At 45.3% G+C, this 16,688-nt stretch overlaps 1 protein-coding gene across 3 annotated transcripts in view; it reads left to right on the top strand.

The window, feature by feature from the left end:
• The first annotated feature begins 5,365 nt into the window (after positions 1 to 5,365).
• LOC120999840 (ATP-binding cassette sub-family C member 10-like) overlaps positions 5,366 to 16,688 on the top strand; it is a 269,544-nt gene continuing 258,221 nt past the window's right edge. For all 3 annotated transcript variants that reach the window (XM_040430860.1, XM_040430859.1, XM_040430861.1), the window contains exon 1: positions 5,366 to 5,385. The gene's annotated coding sequence lies outside the window, so the exon portion shown is untranslated. The remainder of the gene's footprint in view (positions 5,386 to 16,688) is intronic.

Here is a 16,688-nt window from a genome sequence, read left to right as displayed (position 1 = left end):
ATTGTTCCTCGCCCCCTTCCTGTTTAAGTGATTTAAATGCTCTCTTTTTGTCATTTATTGCTTTCTTTACATTTCTATTTATCCACATTGGTCTTCTTGTTCCTTAACCCTTTTATTCCCATACGGTATGTACCTCTCACAATTAGAGTTTAGGCTGCTTTTAAAAATATGCCATTTTGTGGCTGTATTTTAATTTTTGAGGACTTTGTCCCAGTTAGTTAGGACAATGGCCTCTCTTAGTTGGCAAAATTTTGCTTTTTTTTGTTCCTCCCTGAAGAAACCCTCTTTTGAATAACAATTGGAAGGTTATTACTTTATGGTAACTAATTCCAAGGTGTCCTCCAACCTGCATATCTGGTATAATTACTGTGAGGGGCACATATCTGGTATAATTACTGTGAGGGGCACATATCTGGTATAATTACTGTGAGGGGCACATATCTGGTATAATTACTGTGAGGGGGCACATATCTGGTATAATTACTGTGAGGGGCACATATCTGGTATAATTACTGTGAGGGGCACATATCTGGTATAATTACTGTGAGAGGGCACATATCTGGGTATAATTACTGTGAGGGGCACATATCTGGTATAACTACTGTGAGGGGGCACATATCTGGGTATAACTAATGTGAGGGGGCACATATCTGGGTATAACTACTGTGAGGGGGCACATATCTGGGTATAACTACTGTGAGGGGGCACATATCTGGTATAACTACTGTGAGGGGGCACATATCTGGGTATAACTACTGTGAGGGGGCACATATCTCGATATAACTACTGTGAGGGGGCACATATCTGGACATAACTACTGTAAGGGGGCACATATTTGGACATAACTAATGTGAGGGGGCACATATCTGGTATAACTACTGTGAGGGGCACATATCTGGTATAACTACTGTGAGGGGCACATATCTGGTATAACTACTGTGAGGGGGCACATATCTGGATATAACTACTGTGAGGGGCACATATCTGGGTATAACTACTGTGAGGGGGCACATATCTGGACATAACTACTGTGAGGGGGCACATATCTGGTATAATTACTGTGAGGGGCACATATCTGGTATAACTACTGTGAGGGGGCACATATCTGGGTATAACTACTGTGAGGGGGCACATATCTGGGTATAACTACTGTGAGGGGGCACATATCTGGGTATAACTACTGTGAGGGGGCACATATCTGGGTATAACTACTGTGAGGGGGCACATATCTGGGTATAACTACTGTGAGGGGGCACATATCTGGGTATAACTACTGTGAGGGGGCACATATCTGGTATAACTACTGTGAGGGGGCACATATCTGGGTATAACTACTGTGAGGGGGCACATATCTCGATATAACTACTGTGAGGGGGCACATATCTGGACATAACTACTGTAAGGGGGCACATATTTGGACATAACTAATGTGAGGGGGCACATATCTGGTATAACTACTGTGAGGGGCACATATCTGGTATAACTACTGTGAGGGGCACATATCTGGTATAACTACTGTGAGGGGGCACATATCTGGATATAACTACTGTGAGGGGCACATATCTGGGTATAACTACTGTGAGGGGGCACATATCTGGACATAACTACTGTGAGGGGGCACATATCTGGTATAATTACTGTGAGGGGCACATATCTGGTATAACTACTGTGAGGGGGCACATATCTGGGTATAACTACTGTGAGGGGGCACATATCTGGGTATAACTACTGTGAGGGGGCACATATCTGGGTATAACTACTGTGAGGGGGCACATATCTGGGTATAACTACTGTGAGGGGGCACATATCTGGGTATAACTACTGTGAGGGGGCACATATCTGGGTATAACTACTGTGAGGGGGCACATATCTGGTATAACTACTGTGAGGGGGCACATATCTGGGTATAACTACTGTGAGGGAGCACATATCTCGATATAACTACTGTGAGGGGGCACATATCTGGACATAACTACTGTAAGGGGGCACATATTTGGACATAACTAATGTGAGGGGGCACATATCTGGTATAACTACTGTGAGGGGCACATATCTGGTATAACTACTGTGAGGGGCACATATCTGGTATAACTACTGTGAGGGGGCACATATCTGGATATAACTACTGTGAGGGGCACATATCTGGGTATAACTACTGTGAGGGGGCACATATCTGGACATAACTACTGTAAGGGGGCACATATTTGGACATAACTAATGTGAGGGGGCACATATCTGGTATAACTACTGTGAGAGGCACATATCTGGTATATTAATGTGAGGAGCACATATCTGGTATATTACTGTGAGGGGCACATATCTGGTATATTACTGTGAGGGGCACATATCTGGTATATTACTGTGAGGGGGCACATATCTGGATATATTACTGTGAGGGGCACATATCTGGTATAACTACTGTGAGGGGGCACATATCTGGTATATTACTGTGAGGGGCACATATCTGGGTATAATTACTGTGAAGGGGCACATATCTGTGTATAATTACTGTGAAGGGGCACATATCTGGTATATTACTGTGAGGGGCACATATCTGGTATATTACTGTGAGGGGGCACATATCTGGTATATTACTGTGAGGGGCACATATCTGGTATATTACTGTGAGGGGCACATATCTGGTATAACTACTGTGAGGGGGCACATATCTGGTATAACTACTGTTAGGGGGCACATATCTGGTATATTACTGTAAGGGGCACATATCTGGTATATTACTGTGAGGGGCACATATCTGGTATATTACTGTGAGGGGCACATATCTGGTATATTACTGTGAGGGGCACATATCTGGTATATTACTGTGAGGGGCACATATCTGGTATATTACTGTGAGGGGCACATATCGGGTATATTACTGTGAGGGGGCACATATCTGGTATATTACTGTGAGGGGGCACATATCTGGTATATTACTGTGAGGGGGGCACATATCTGGTATATTACTGTGAGGGGCACATATCTGGTAATAACTACTGTGAGGAGGCACATATCTGGACATAACTACTGTGAGGGGCACATATCTGGTATATTACTGTGAGGGGCACATATCTGGTATATTACTGTGAGGGGCACATATCTGGTATATTACTGTGACGGGCACATATCGGGTATATTACTGTGAGGGGCACATATCTGGTATATTACTGTGAGGAGCACATATCTGGTATATTACTGTGAGGGGCACATATCTGGTATAATTACTGTGAGGAGGAACATATCTGGACATAACTACTGTAAGGGGGCACATATCTGGTATATTACTGTGAGGGGCACATATCTGGTATATTACTGTGAGGGGCACATATCTGGTATATTACTGTGAGGGGCACATATCTGGTATATTACTGTGAGGGGCACATATCTGGTATATTATTGTGAGGGGCACATATCTGGTATATTACTGTGAGGGGCACATATCTGGTATATTACTGTGAGGGGCACATATCTGGTATATTACTGTGAGGGGGCACATATCTGGTATATTACTGTGAGGGGCACATATCTGGTATATTACTGTGAGGGGCACATGTCTGGTATATTACTGTGAGGGGCACATATCTGGTATAACTACTGTGAGGGGCACATATCTGGTATATTACTGTGAGGGGCACATATCTGGTATATTACTGTGAGGGGGGCACATATCTGGTATAATTACTGTGAGGGGGCACATATCTGGTATATTACTGTGAGGGGCACATATCTGGTATAACTACTGTGAGGGGCACATATCTGGTATATTACTGTGAGGGGGGCACATATCTGGTATATTACTGTGAGGGGGCACATATTTGGTATATTATTGTGAGGGGCACATATCTGGTATATTACTGTGAGGGGCACATATCTGGTATATTACTGTGAGGGGCACATATCTGGTATAATTACTGTGAGGAAGCACATATCTGGTATAATTACTGTAAGGGGCACATATCTGGTATATTACTGTGAGGGGGCACATATCTGGTATATTACTGTGAGGGGCACATATCTGGTATATTACTATGAGGGGCACTTATCTGGTATAACTACTGTGAGGGGCACATATCTGGTATATTACTGTGAGGGGCACATATCTGGTATAACTACTGTGAGAGGCACATATCTGGTATAACTACTGTGAGAGGCACATATCTGGTATATTACTGTGAGGGGCACATATCTGATATATTACTGTGAGGGGCACATATCTGGTATATTACTGGGAGGGGGCACATATCTGGTATATTACTGTGAGGGGCACATATCTGATATATTACTGTGAGGGGCACATATCTGGTATAATTACTGTGAGGGGCACATATCTGGTATATTACTGTGAGGGGCACATATCTGGTATAACTACTGTGAGAGGCACATATCTGGTATATTACTGTGAGGGGCACATATCTGATATATTACTGTGAGGGGCACATATCTGGTATATTACTGGGAGGGGGCACATATCTGGTATAACTACTGTGAGGGGCACATATCTGGTATATTACTAGGAGGGGGCACATATCTGGTATATTACTGTGAGGGGCACATATCTGGTATATTACTGTGAGGGGCACATATCTGGTATATTACTGTGAGGGGGGCACATATCTGGTATATTACTGTGAGGGGGGCACATATCTGGTATATTACTGTGAGGGGCACATATCTGGTATAATTACTGTGAGGGGCACATAACTGGTATATTACTGTGAGGGGGCACATATCTGGTATATTACTGTGAGGGGCACATATCTGGTATATTACTGTGAGGGGCACATATCTGGTATATTACTGTGAGGGGCACATATCTGGTATATTACTGTGAGGGGCACATATCTGGTATATTACTGTGAGGGGCACATATCTGGTATAATTACTGTGAGGGGGCACATATCTGGTATATTACTGTGAGGGGCACATATCTGGACAGAACTCCTGAGTGCTGTAGGGCCCGGGGCCCCTGGTGCGGTCTCCTGTTCCCCTGAGTCCGAGCAGCGATCAGGAGGGAGGGTGTGAGGCCATGGCGGGAGGAGGCCGATAGGTGCGGAATGACCCAGCTCCAGCAGCTCGTGTTAACCTGTATTGGGAGTAATACTCCCATCATCACTGGTGCAGCACTAATTCCCGGTACCGTACATGTACGCTGCCATCTACCGGTTAGACACTTAATTACACACGTACTTTACTTCCTCGCTGCAACTAATGACGGCCTCGCTGCCATCTAGCGGCTGGCGCCAGTACTACAATTACACTGTACTCACATCACCTCTAGATGCTCTGGTTTTGGTTCCTCACATATTGTCGTCCCGGGAAACATTTTCCCTTCTGTGTTGGTTCCGCTTCCGTGAAAAGAGCTGCCGGGAGCGGGAGGGAAGTGAGGTGAGAAGCGGCAGAAGTCCGTGCAGATCAGATGTGTCTCCATTATAATCCCCGACACTGAGTGTGTGGATGTAACCGAGCAGTGCCACCCCTCAGGATAGACATACAGCCTGTAATATAATGTACAGGGTATAACATACAGCCTGTAATATAATGTACAGGGTATAATATACAGCCTGTAATATAATGTACGGGGTGTAATGTAGTGTGCGGTGTATAATGTACGGGGTGTAATGTAGTGTGCGGTGTATAATGTCTGGGGTGTAATGTAGTGTGCGGTGTATAATGTACGGGGTGTAATGTAGTGTGCGGTGTATAATGTACGGGGTGTAATGTAGTGTGCGGTGTATAATGTACGGGGTGTAATGTAGTGTGCGGTGTATAATGTACGGGGTGTAATGTAGTGTGCGGTGTATAATGTACGGGGTGTAATGTGGTGTCCGGTGTATAATGTACGGGGTGTAATGTGGTGTGCGGTGTATAATGTACGGGGTGTAATGTAGTGTGCGGTATATAATGTACGGGGTGTAATGTAGTGTGCGGTGTATAATGTACGGGGTGTAATGTAGTGTGCGGTGTATAATGTACGGGGTGTAATGTAATGTGCGGTGTATAATGTACACAGTGTAATGTAGTGTGCGTTGTATAATGTACGGGGTGTAATGTAGTGTGCGGTGTATAATGTACACGGTGTAATGTAGTGTGCGGTGTATAATGTACGGGGTGTAATGTAGTGTGCGGTGTATAATGTACGGGGTGTAATGTAGTGTGCGGTGTATAATGTACGGGGTGTAATGTAGTGTGCGGTGTATAATGTACGGGGTGTAATGTAGTGTGCGGTGTATAATGTACGGGGTGTAATGTAGTGTGCGGTGTATAATGTACGGGGTGTAATGTAGTGTGCGGTGTATAATGTACGGGGTGTAATGTAGTGTGCGGTGTATAATGTACGGGGTGTAATGTAGTGTGCGGTGTATAATGTACGGGGTGTAATGTGGTGTGCGGTGTATAATGTACGGGGTGTAATGTAGTGTGCGGTGTATAATGTACGGGGTGTAATGTAGTGTGCGGTGTATGATGTACGGGGTGTAATGTAGTGTGCGGTGTATAATGTACGGGGTGTAATGTAGTGTGCGGTGTATAATGTACGGGGTGTAATGTAGTGTGAGGTGTATAATGTACGGGGTGTAATGTAGTGTGCGGTGTATAATGTACGGGGTGTAATGTAGTGTGCGGTGTATAATGTACGGGGTGTAATGTAGTGTGCGGTGTATAATGTACGGGGTGTAATGTAGTGTGCGGTGTATAATGTACGGGGTGTAATGTAGTGTCTGGTGTATAATGTGCGGGGTGTAATGTAGTGTGCGGTGTATAATGTACGGGGTGTAATGTAGTGTGCGGTGTATAATGTACGGGGTGTAATGTAGTGTGCGGTGTATAATGTACGGGGTGTAATGTAGTGTGCGGTGTATAATGTACGGGGTGTAATGTAGTGTGCGGTGTATAATGTACGGGGTGTAATGTAGTGTGCGGTGTATAATGTACGGGGTGTAATGTAGTGTGCGGTGTAATGTAGTGTGCGGTGTATAATGTACGGGGTGTAATGTAGTGTGCGGTGTATAATGTACGGGGTGTAATGTAGTGTGCGGTGTATAATGTACGGGGTGTAATGTAGTGTGCGGTGTATAATGTACGGGGTGTAATGTAATGTGCGGTGTATAATGTACGGGGTGTAATGTAGTGTGCGGTGTATAATGTACGGGGTGTAATGTAGTGTGCGGTGTATAACGTACGGGGTGTAATGTAGTGTGCGGTGTATAACGTACGGGGTGTAATGTAGTGTCCGGTGTATAACGTACGGGGTGTAATGTAGTGTGCGGTGTATAACGTACGGGGTGTAATGTAGTGTGCGGTGTATAACGTACGGGGTGTAATGTAGTGTGCGGTGTATAATGTACGGGGTGTAATGTAGTGTGCGGTGTATAATGTACGGGGTGTAATGTAGCGTGCGGTGTACAATGTACGGGGTGTAATGTAGCGTGCGGTGTATAATGTACGGGGTGTAATGTAGCGTGCGGTGTATAATGTACGGGGTGTAATGTGGTGTCCGGTGTATAATGTCCGGGGTGTAATGTAGTGTGCGGTGTATAATGTACGGGGTGTAATGTAGTGTGCGGTGTATAATGTACGGGGTGTAATGTAGTGTGCGGTGTATAATGTACGGGGTGTAATGTAGTGTGCGGTGTATAATGTACGGGGTGTAATGTAGTGTGCGGTGTATAATGTACGGGGTGTAATGTAGTGTGCGGTGTATAATGTACGGGGTGTAATGTAGTGTGCGGTGTATAATGTACCCGGTGTAATGTAGTGTGCGGTGTATAATGTACGGGGTGTAATGTAGTGTGCGGTGTATAATGTACGGGGTGTAATGTAATGTGCGGTGTATAATGTACGGGGTGTAATGTAGTGTGCGGTGTATAATGTACGGGGTGTAATGTAGTGTGCGGTGTATAATGTACGGGGTGTAATGTAGTGTGCCGTGTATAATGTACGGGGTGTAATGTAGTGTGCGGTGTATAATGTACGGGGTGTAATGTAGTGTGCGGTGTATAATGTACGGGGTGTAATGTAGTGTGCGGTGTATAATGTACGGGGTGTAATGTAGTGTGCGGTGTATAATGTACGGGGTGTAATGTAGTGTGCGGTGTATAATGTACGGGGTGTAATGTAATGTGCGGTGTAATGTACGAGGTGTAATGTAGTGTGCGGTGTATAATGTACGGGGTGTAATGTAGTGTGCGGTGTATAATGTACGGGGTGTAATGTAGTGTCCGGTGTATAATGTACGGGGTGTATTGTAGTGTGCGGTGTATAATGTACGGGGTGTAATGTAGTGTGCGGTGTATAATGTACGGGGTGTAATGTGGTGTCCGGTGTATAATGTACGGGGTATAATGTACGGGGTGTAATGTAGTGTGCGGTGTATAATGTACGGGGTGTATAATGTACGGGGTGTAATGTAGTGTGCGGTGTATAATGTATGGGGTGTAATGTAGTGTGCGGTGTATAATGTACGGGGTGTAATGTAGTGTGCGGTGTATAATGTACGGGGTGTAATGTAGTGTGCGGTGTATAATGTACGGGGTGTAATGTAGTGTGCGGTGTATAATGTACGGGGTGTAATGTAGTGTGCGGTGTATAATGTACGGGGTGTAATGTAGTGTGCGGTGTATAATGTACGGGGTGTAATGTAGTGTGCGGTGTATAATGTACGGGGTGTAATGTAGCGTGCGGTGTATAATGTACGGGGTGTAATGTAGTGTGCGGTGTATAATGTACGGGGTGTAATGTAGTGTGCGGTGTATAATGTACGGGGTGTAATGTAGTGTGCGGTGTATAATGTACGGGGTGTAATGTAGTGTGCGGTGTATAATGTACGGGGTGTAATGTAGTGTGCGGTGTATAATGTACGGGGTGTAATGTAGTGTGCGGTGTATAATGTACGGGGTGTAATGTAGTGTGCGGTGTATAATGTACGAGGTGTAATGTAGTGTGAGGTGTATAATGTACGAGGTGTAATGTAGTGTGCGGTGTATAACGTACGGGGTGTAATGTAGTGTGGGGTGTAATGTAGTGTGCGTTGTATAATGTACGGGGTGTAATGTAGTGTGGGGTGTAATGTAGTGTGCGTTGTATAATGTACGGGGTGTAATGTAGTGTGCGGTGTATAATGTACGGGGTGTAATGTAGTGTGCGGTGTATAATGTACGGGGTGTAATGTAATGTGCGGTGTATAATGTACGGGGTGTAATGTAGTGTGAGGTGTATAATGTACGAGGTGTAATGTAGTGTGCGGTGTATAACGTACGGGGTGTAATGTAGTGTGCGGTGTATAATGTACGAGGTGTAATGTAGTGTGGGGTGTAATGTAGTGTGCGTTGTATAATGTACGGGGTGTAATGTAGTGTGGGGTGTAATGTAGTGTGCGTTGTATAATGTACGGGGTGTAATGTAGTGTGGGGTGTAATGTAGTGTGCGTTGTATAATGTACGGGGTGTAATGTAGTGTGGGGTGTAATGTAGTGTGCGTTGTATAATGTACGGGGTGTAATGTAGTGTGCGGTGTATAATGTACGAGGTGTAATGTAGTGTGCGGTGTATAATGTACGGGGTGTAATGTAGTGTGCGGTGTATAATGTACGGGGTGTAATGTAGTGTGCGGTGTATAATGTACGGGGTGTAATGTAGTGTGCGGTGTATAATGTACGGGGTGTAATGTAGTGTGCGGTGTATAATGTACGGGGTGTAATGTAGTGTGCGGTGTATAATGTACGGGGTGTAATGTAGTGTGCGTTGTATAATGTACGGGGTGTAATGTAGTGTGCGGTGTATAATGTACGAGGTGTAATGTAGTGTGCGGTGTATAATGTACGGGGTGTAATGTAGTGTGCGGTGTATAATGTACGGGGTGTAATGTAGTGTGCGGTGTATAATGTACGGGGTGTAATGTAGTGTGCGGTGTATAATGTACGAGGTGTAATGTAGTGTGCGGTGTATAATGTACGGGGTGTAATGTAGTGTGAGGTGTATAATGTACGAGGTGTAATGTAGTGTGCGGTGTATAACGTACGGGGTGTAATGTAGTGTGGGGTGTAATGTAGTGTGCAGTGTATAATGTACGGGGTGTAATGTAGCGTGCGGTGTATAATGTACGGGGTGTAATGTAGTGTGCGTTGTATAATGTACGGGGTGTAATGTAGTGTGCGGTGTATAATGTACGAGGTGTAATGTAGTGTGCGGTGTATAATGTACGGGGTGTAATGTAGTGTGCGGTGTATAATGTACGGGGTGTAATGTAGTGTCTGGTGTATAATGTGCGGGGTGTAATGTAGTGTGCGGTGTATAATGTACGGGGTGTAATGTAGTGTGCGGTGTATAATGTACGGGGTGTAATGTAGTGTGCGGTGTATAATGTACGAGTTGTAATGTAGTGTGCGGTGTATAATGTACGGGGTGTAATGTAGTGTGCGGTGTATAATGTACGGGGTGTAATGTAATGTGCGGTGTATAATGTACGGGGTGTAATGTAGTGTGCGGTGTATAATGCACGGGGTGTAATGTAGTGTGCGGTGTATAATGCACGGGGTGTAATGTAGTGTCCGGTGTATAATGTACGGGGTGTAATGTAGTGTGCGGTGTATAATGTACGGGGTGTAATGTAGTGTGCGGTGTATAATGTACGGGGTGTAATGTAGTGTGCGGTGTATAATGTACAGGGTGTAATGTAGTGTGCGGTGTATAATGTACGGGGTGTAATGTAATGTGCGGTGTATAATGTACGGGGTGTAATGTAATGTGCGGTGTATAATGTACGGGGTGTAATGTAATGTGCGGTGTATAATGTACGGGGTGTAATGTAGTGTGCGGTGTATAATGTACGGGGTGTAATGTAATGTGCGGTGTATAATGTACGGGGTGTAATGTAGTGTGCGGTGTATAATGTACGGGGTGTAATGTAGTGTGCGGTGTATAATGTACGGGGTGTAATGTAGTGTGCGGTGTATAATGTACCGGGTGTAATGTAGTGTGCGGTGTATAATGTACGGGGTGTAATGTAGTGTGCGGTGTATGATGTACGGGGTGTAATGTAGTGTGCGGTGTATGATGTACGGGGTGTAATGTAGTGTGCGGTGTATGATGTACGGGGTGTAATGTAGTGTGCGGTGTATAATGTACGGGGTGTAATGTAGTGTGCGGTGTATAATGTACGGGGTGTAATGTAGTGTGCGGTGTATAATGTACGGGGTGTAATGTAGTGTGCGTTGTATAATGTACGGGGTGTAATGTAGTGTGCGGTGTATAATGTACGAGGTGTAATGTAGTGTGCGGTGTATAATGTACGGGGTGTAATGTAGTGTGAGGTGTATAATGTACGAGGTGTAATGTAGTGTGCGGTGTATAACGTACGGGGTGTAATGTAGTGTGGGGTGTAATGTAGTGTGCGTTGTATAATGTACGGGGTGTAATGTAGTGTGGGGTGTAATGTAGTGTGCGTTGTATAATGTACGGGGTGTAATGTAGTGTGCGGTGTATAATGTACGAGGTGTAATGTAGTGTGCGGTGTATAATGTACGGGGTGTAATGTAGTGTGCGGTGTATAATGTACGGGGTGTAATGTAGTGTCTGGTGTATAATGTACGGGGTGTAATGTAGTGTGCGGTGTATAATGTACGGGGTGTAATGTAGTGTGCGGTGTATAATGTACGAGGTGTAATGTAGTGTGCGGTGTATAATGTACGGGGTGTAATGTAGTGTGCGGTGTATAATGTACGGGGTGTAATGTAGTGTGCGGTGTATAATGTACGGGGTGTAATGTAGTGTGCGGTGTATAATGTACGGGGTGTAATGTAGTGTGCGGTGTATAATGTACGGGGTGTAATGTAATGTGCGGTGTATAATGTACGGAGTGTAATGTAGTGTGCGGTGTATAATGTACGGGGTGTAATGTAGTGTGCGGTGTATAATGTACGGGGTGTAATGTAATGTGCGGTGTATAATGTACGGGGTGTAATGTAATGTGCGGTGTATAATGTACGGGGTGTAATGTAGTGTGCGGTGTATAATGTACGGGGTGTAATGTAATGTGCGGTGTATAATGTACGGGGTGTAATGTAGTGTGCGGTGTATAATGTACGGGGTGTAATGTAGTGTGCGGTGTATAATGTACGGGGTGTAATGTAGTGTGCGGTGTATAATGTACGGGGTGTAATGTAGTGTGCGGTGTATAATGTACGGGGTGTAATGTAGTGTGCGGTGTATAATGTACGGGGTGTAATGTAGTGTGCGGTGTATAATGTACGGGGTGTAATGTAGTGTGCGGTGTATAATGTACGGGGTGTAATGTGCGGTGTATAATGTACGGGGTGTAATGTAGTGTGCGGTGTATAATGTACGGGGTGTAATGTAGTGTGCGGTGTATAATGTACGGGGTGTAATGTGGTGTCCGGTGTATAATGTACGGGGTATAATGTACGGGGTGTAATGTAGTGTGCGGTGTATAACGTACGGGGTGTCATGTAGTGTGCGGTGTATAACGTACGGGGTGTCATGTAGTGTGCGGTGTATAACGTACGGGGTGTAATGTAGTGTGCGGTGTATAATGTACGGGGTGTCATGTAGTGTGCGGTGTATAATGTACGGGGTGTAATGTGGTGTCCGGTGTATAATGTACGGGGTGTCATGTAGTGTGCGGTGTATAATGTACGGGGTGTAATGTAGTGTGCGGTGTATAATGTACACAGTGCAATGTAGTGTGCGGTGTATAATGTACGGGGTGTAATGTAGTGTGCGGTGTATAATGTACGGGGTGTAATGTAGTGTGCGGTGTATAATGTACGGGGTGTAATGTAGTGTGCGGTGTATAATGTACGGGGTGTAATGTAGTGTGCGGTGTATAATGTACGGGGTGTAATGTGGTGTCCGGTGTATAATGTACGGGGTGTAATGTAGTGTGCGGTGTATAATGTACGGGGTGTAATGTAGTGTGCGGTGTATAATGTACGGGGTGTAATGTGGTGTCCGGTGTATAATGTACGGGGTGTAATGTAATCCAGCCTCCGCCAAGGGGGTGAAAGTAAAACTAGTGATTTGATTTGTTATTCATAAAAGCAATACTTCTTCTATTCTGCAGCGTCTTGTCTCAGAGTTAGTATTCTGCAGCGTCTTGTCTCAGAGTTAGTATTCTGCAGCGTCTTGTCTCAGAGTTAGTATTCTGCAGCGTCTTGTCTCAGAGTTAGTATTCTGCAGCGTCTTGTCTCAGAGTTAGTATTCTGCAGCGTCTTGTCTCAGAGTTAGTATTCTGCAGCGTCTTGTTTTAGAGTTAGTATTCTGCAGCGTCTTGTCTCAGAGTTAGTATTCTGCAGCGTCTTGTCTCAGAGTTAGTATTCTCTAGCGTCTTGTCTCAGAGTTAGTATTCTGCAGCGTCTTGTCTCAGAGTTAGTATTCTCTAGCGTCTTGTCTCAGAGTTAGTATTCTGCAGCGTCTTGTTTTAGAGTTAGTATTCTGCAGCGTCTTGTCTCAGAGTTAGTATTCTGCAGCGTCTTGTCTCAGAGTTAGTATTCTCTAGCGTCTTGTCTCAGAGTTAGTATTCTGCAGCGTCTTGTCTCAGAGTTAGTATTCTCTAGCGTCTTGTCTCAGAGTTAGTATTCTGCAGCGTCTTGTCTCAGAGTTAGTATTCTGCAGCGTCTTGTCTCAGAGTTAGTATTCTGCAGCGTCTTGTCTCAGAGTTAGTATTCTGCAGCGTCTTGTCTCAGAGTTAGTATTCTGCAGCGTCTTGTCTCAGAGTTAGTATTCTGCAGCGTCTTGTCTCAGAGTTAGTATTCTGCAGCGTCTTGTCTCAGAGTTAGTATTCTCCAGCGTCTTGTCTCAGAGTTAGTATTCTGCAGCGTCTTGTCTCAGTTAGTATTCTGCAGCGTCTTGTCTCAGTTAGTATTCTGCAGCGTCTTGTCTCAGTTAGTATTCTGCAGCGTCTTGTCTCAGAGTTAGTATTCTGCAGCGTCTTGTCTCAGAGTTAGTATTCTGCAGCGTCTTGTCTCAGAGTTAGTATTCTGCAGCGTCTTGTCTCAGAGTTAGTATTCTGCAGCGTCTTGTCTCAGAGTTAGTATTCTGCAGCGTCTTGTCTCAGTTAGTATTCTGCAGCGTCTTGTCTCAGAGTTAGTATTCTGCAGCGTCTTGTCTCAGAGTTAGTATTCTCCAGCAGCGTCTTGTCTCAGAGTTAGTATTCTGCAGCGTCTTGTCTCAGAGTTAGTATTCTGCAGCGTCTTGTCTCAGAGTTAGTATTCTGCAGCGTCTTGTCTCAGAGTTAGTGTTCTGCAGCGTCTTGTCTCAGAGTTAGTGTTCTCCAGCGTCTTGTCTCAGAGTTAGTATTCTGCAGCGTCTTGTCTCAGAGTTAGTATTCCGCAGCGTCTTGTCTCAGTTAGTATTCTGCAGCGTCTTGTCTCAGAGTTAGTATTCTGCAGCGTCTTGTCTCAGAGTTAGTATTCTGCAGCGTCTTGTCTCAGAGTTAGTATTCTGCAGCGTCTTGTCTCAGAGTTAGTATTCTGCAGCGTCTTGTCTCAGAGTTAGTATTCTGCAGCATCTTGTCTCAGAGTTAGTATTCTGCAGCGTCTTGTCTCAGAGTTAGTATTGTGCAGCGTCTTGTCTCAGAGTTAGTATTCTGCAGCGTCTTGTCTCAGTTAGTATTCTGCAGCGTCTTGTCTCAGAGTTAGTATTCTGCAGCGTCTTGTCTCAGAGTTAGTATTCTGCAGCGTCTTGTCTCAGAGTTAGTATTGTGCAGCGTCTTGTCTCAGAGTTAGTATTCTGCAGCGTCTTGTCTCAGAGTTAGTATTCTGCAGCGTCTTGTCTCAGAGTTAGTATTCTGCAGCGTCTTGTCTCAGAGTTAGTATTCTCCAGCAGTTCCTCCCAAGTTCAGAAGGAGCAGAACTGTCTCTTGTCTGTCAGACTCTGATAAGGGAGCGAGGGGCCGCTATCCGGACCTCGCAGCGAGGAACTTCTGATCTATAGACACAGAGACTCCCACATCCTTCACAGCCGGTTCATTAATTTTCCACATATGCACAAGATGGAGGACATGTTTATACAAAATGGATTCTCATCCCTCACAATTCCCCCATTTTGAGATATCTTGGAACTGACACAATAACCCAGAGTTACTTCAGGTGGGGTAGGTCCAACTGCCGGCCGGAGGCCAGATTCCCTCTCAGGTATTGATGCAGTTCCCTCTCAATAATCCTGGTAGTTTCTCCTTTTGGTACAGAACCTGTTGGCGCACATAAACAGCAGCTTAACCCCGGCATATACTACTATTATAATCAGCACTACTTGCAGTATTGTTTGTCTTGCCACCAGGACCCTCCACCCGCCCTGCTATGGGGAGAGGGACCGCAGTGGGGTCATACTTCTCATCATCAGGCCCTGGTCTTCTTTGTGAGACAAACTGCCAACAAGACATATCAATAAGTTCTTTAAAAGTCAAAGGGATTGCCAGATAAGGCAGAGTTCTTGAACAGATCCAACAGTCCTTAATTTTCCTGTCAGTTTCATTGAGTCCTGTAAACAGCACCTGGTGATGTCGGATAAGTACATTGTCCCAGTTATCCTACAGTTGTTGGTGCGGGGCCATTGTCCCAGGATTAGGGCGGCCATCAGCAGGAGGATCCTCATCCTCGGGCGTCAGAACTTTCTTGCAGTGAGAAGCGTGGATCCGGTTAGGCTTTCCTTCAACCTTTACTGCTGTATGAGTAGTCAGCAGGACTTGGAAAGGACCATCAAATCTGGGGTCCAGGCCTCTCCTCACATGTCTCCTGGTTGCAGACTGTGTGTTCCCTCTACTGGATCTGGAAGGGAAGCAAACACTCGTTTATGGCTGTGCTCAAGCCTCTTTGTGAGGGCCGCATGTAGCTGGTTAGGCCATCATTGTTCATTTACAACTGTTGTGCAAAATACAATCCTAACCTGGGGGCGCTTCCAAACAGGATCTCAAATGGGGGTAATCCTGTCTTTCTGTTTGGAGAGGTCCTGACTGAGTATAAGGCTAAGGGCAAACACTCTGGCCAAGGCCGCTGAGTTTCCTACATGGCTTTCTGGATTGTTAATTTGAGCGTGCCATTTAGGCGCTCGACGCGTCCGCTGCTTTGGGGATGGTATGCTGTATGGAAAGCTTGGTGACCCCTAAGGCTGGGTTCACACCTGAGCGTATTCGATAAGCGCTTTTTACAGGCGTTTTTGAGGCGTATTTTGGGGCGTTTTTGTATTTAGGAAACGCATGTAGTACGCGCGTTTGTGTGATTGACCACAGAGGCATCCAATGAAAAACTGCCATAAACGCGCGACAATACTCCCCAAAGAAGCTCCTGTACTTTTTGGGCCGTAGGGCGTTTTACAGCGCGTTCGTACGCGCTGTAAAACGCTCAGGTGTGAACCTAGCCTAAAGCCTGCATCACTTCCCTCATTACTTCTCCTGTGAAGTGGGAACCCCTGTCTGATTCAGTAACTTCAGGGACCCCATACCTGCACACCAGCTCGCTGACCAGCTTCTTTGCTGTGTTCTTTGCATTTGCTACTGGGAAGTCTTCCAGCCAACCTGAAAAGAGATCAACACACACAAGGACAAATTCCTATACTCCTACCTAAGGCAGTTGTGTATAGTCTATCTGCAGTCTCTGGAACGGGAAAAGTGGCCTGGGGGGGGCTCGCTTGGAGTCTTCACCACTTGACCGGGATTGTTCAGTGCACAGACCATACACC

This window comes from Bufo bufo, chromosome 4 (genome assembly GCF_905171765.1).
Source record: "Bufo bufo chromosome 4, aBufBuf1.1, whole genome shotgun sequence".
NCBI classification, from domain to species: domain Eukaryota; kingdom Metazoa; phylum Chordata; class Amphibia; order Anura; family Bufonidae; genus Bufo; species Bufo bufo.
Note: the sequence above shows the minus strand (reverse complement) of the source record. Positions and strands in the feature narration are given on the sequence as shown.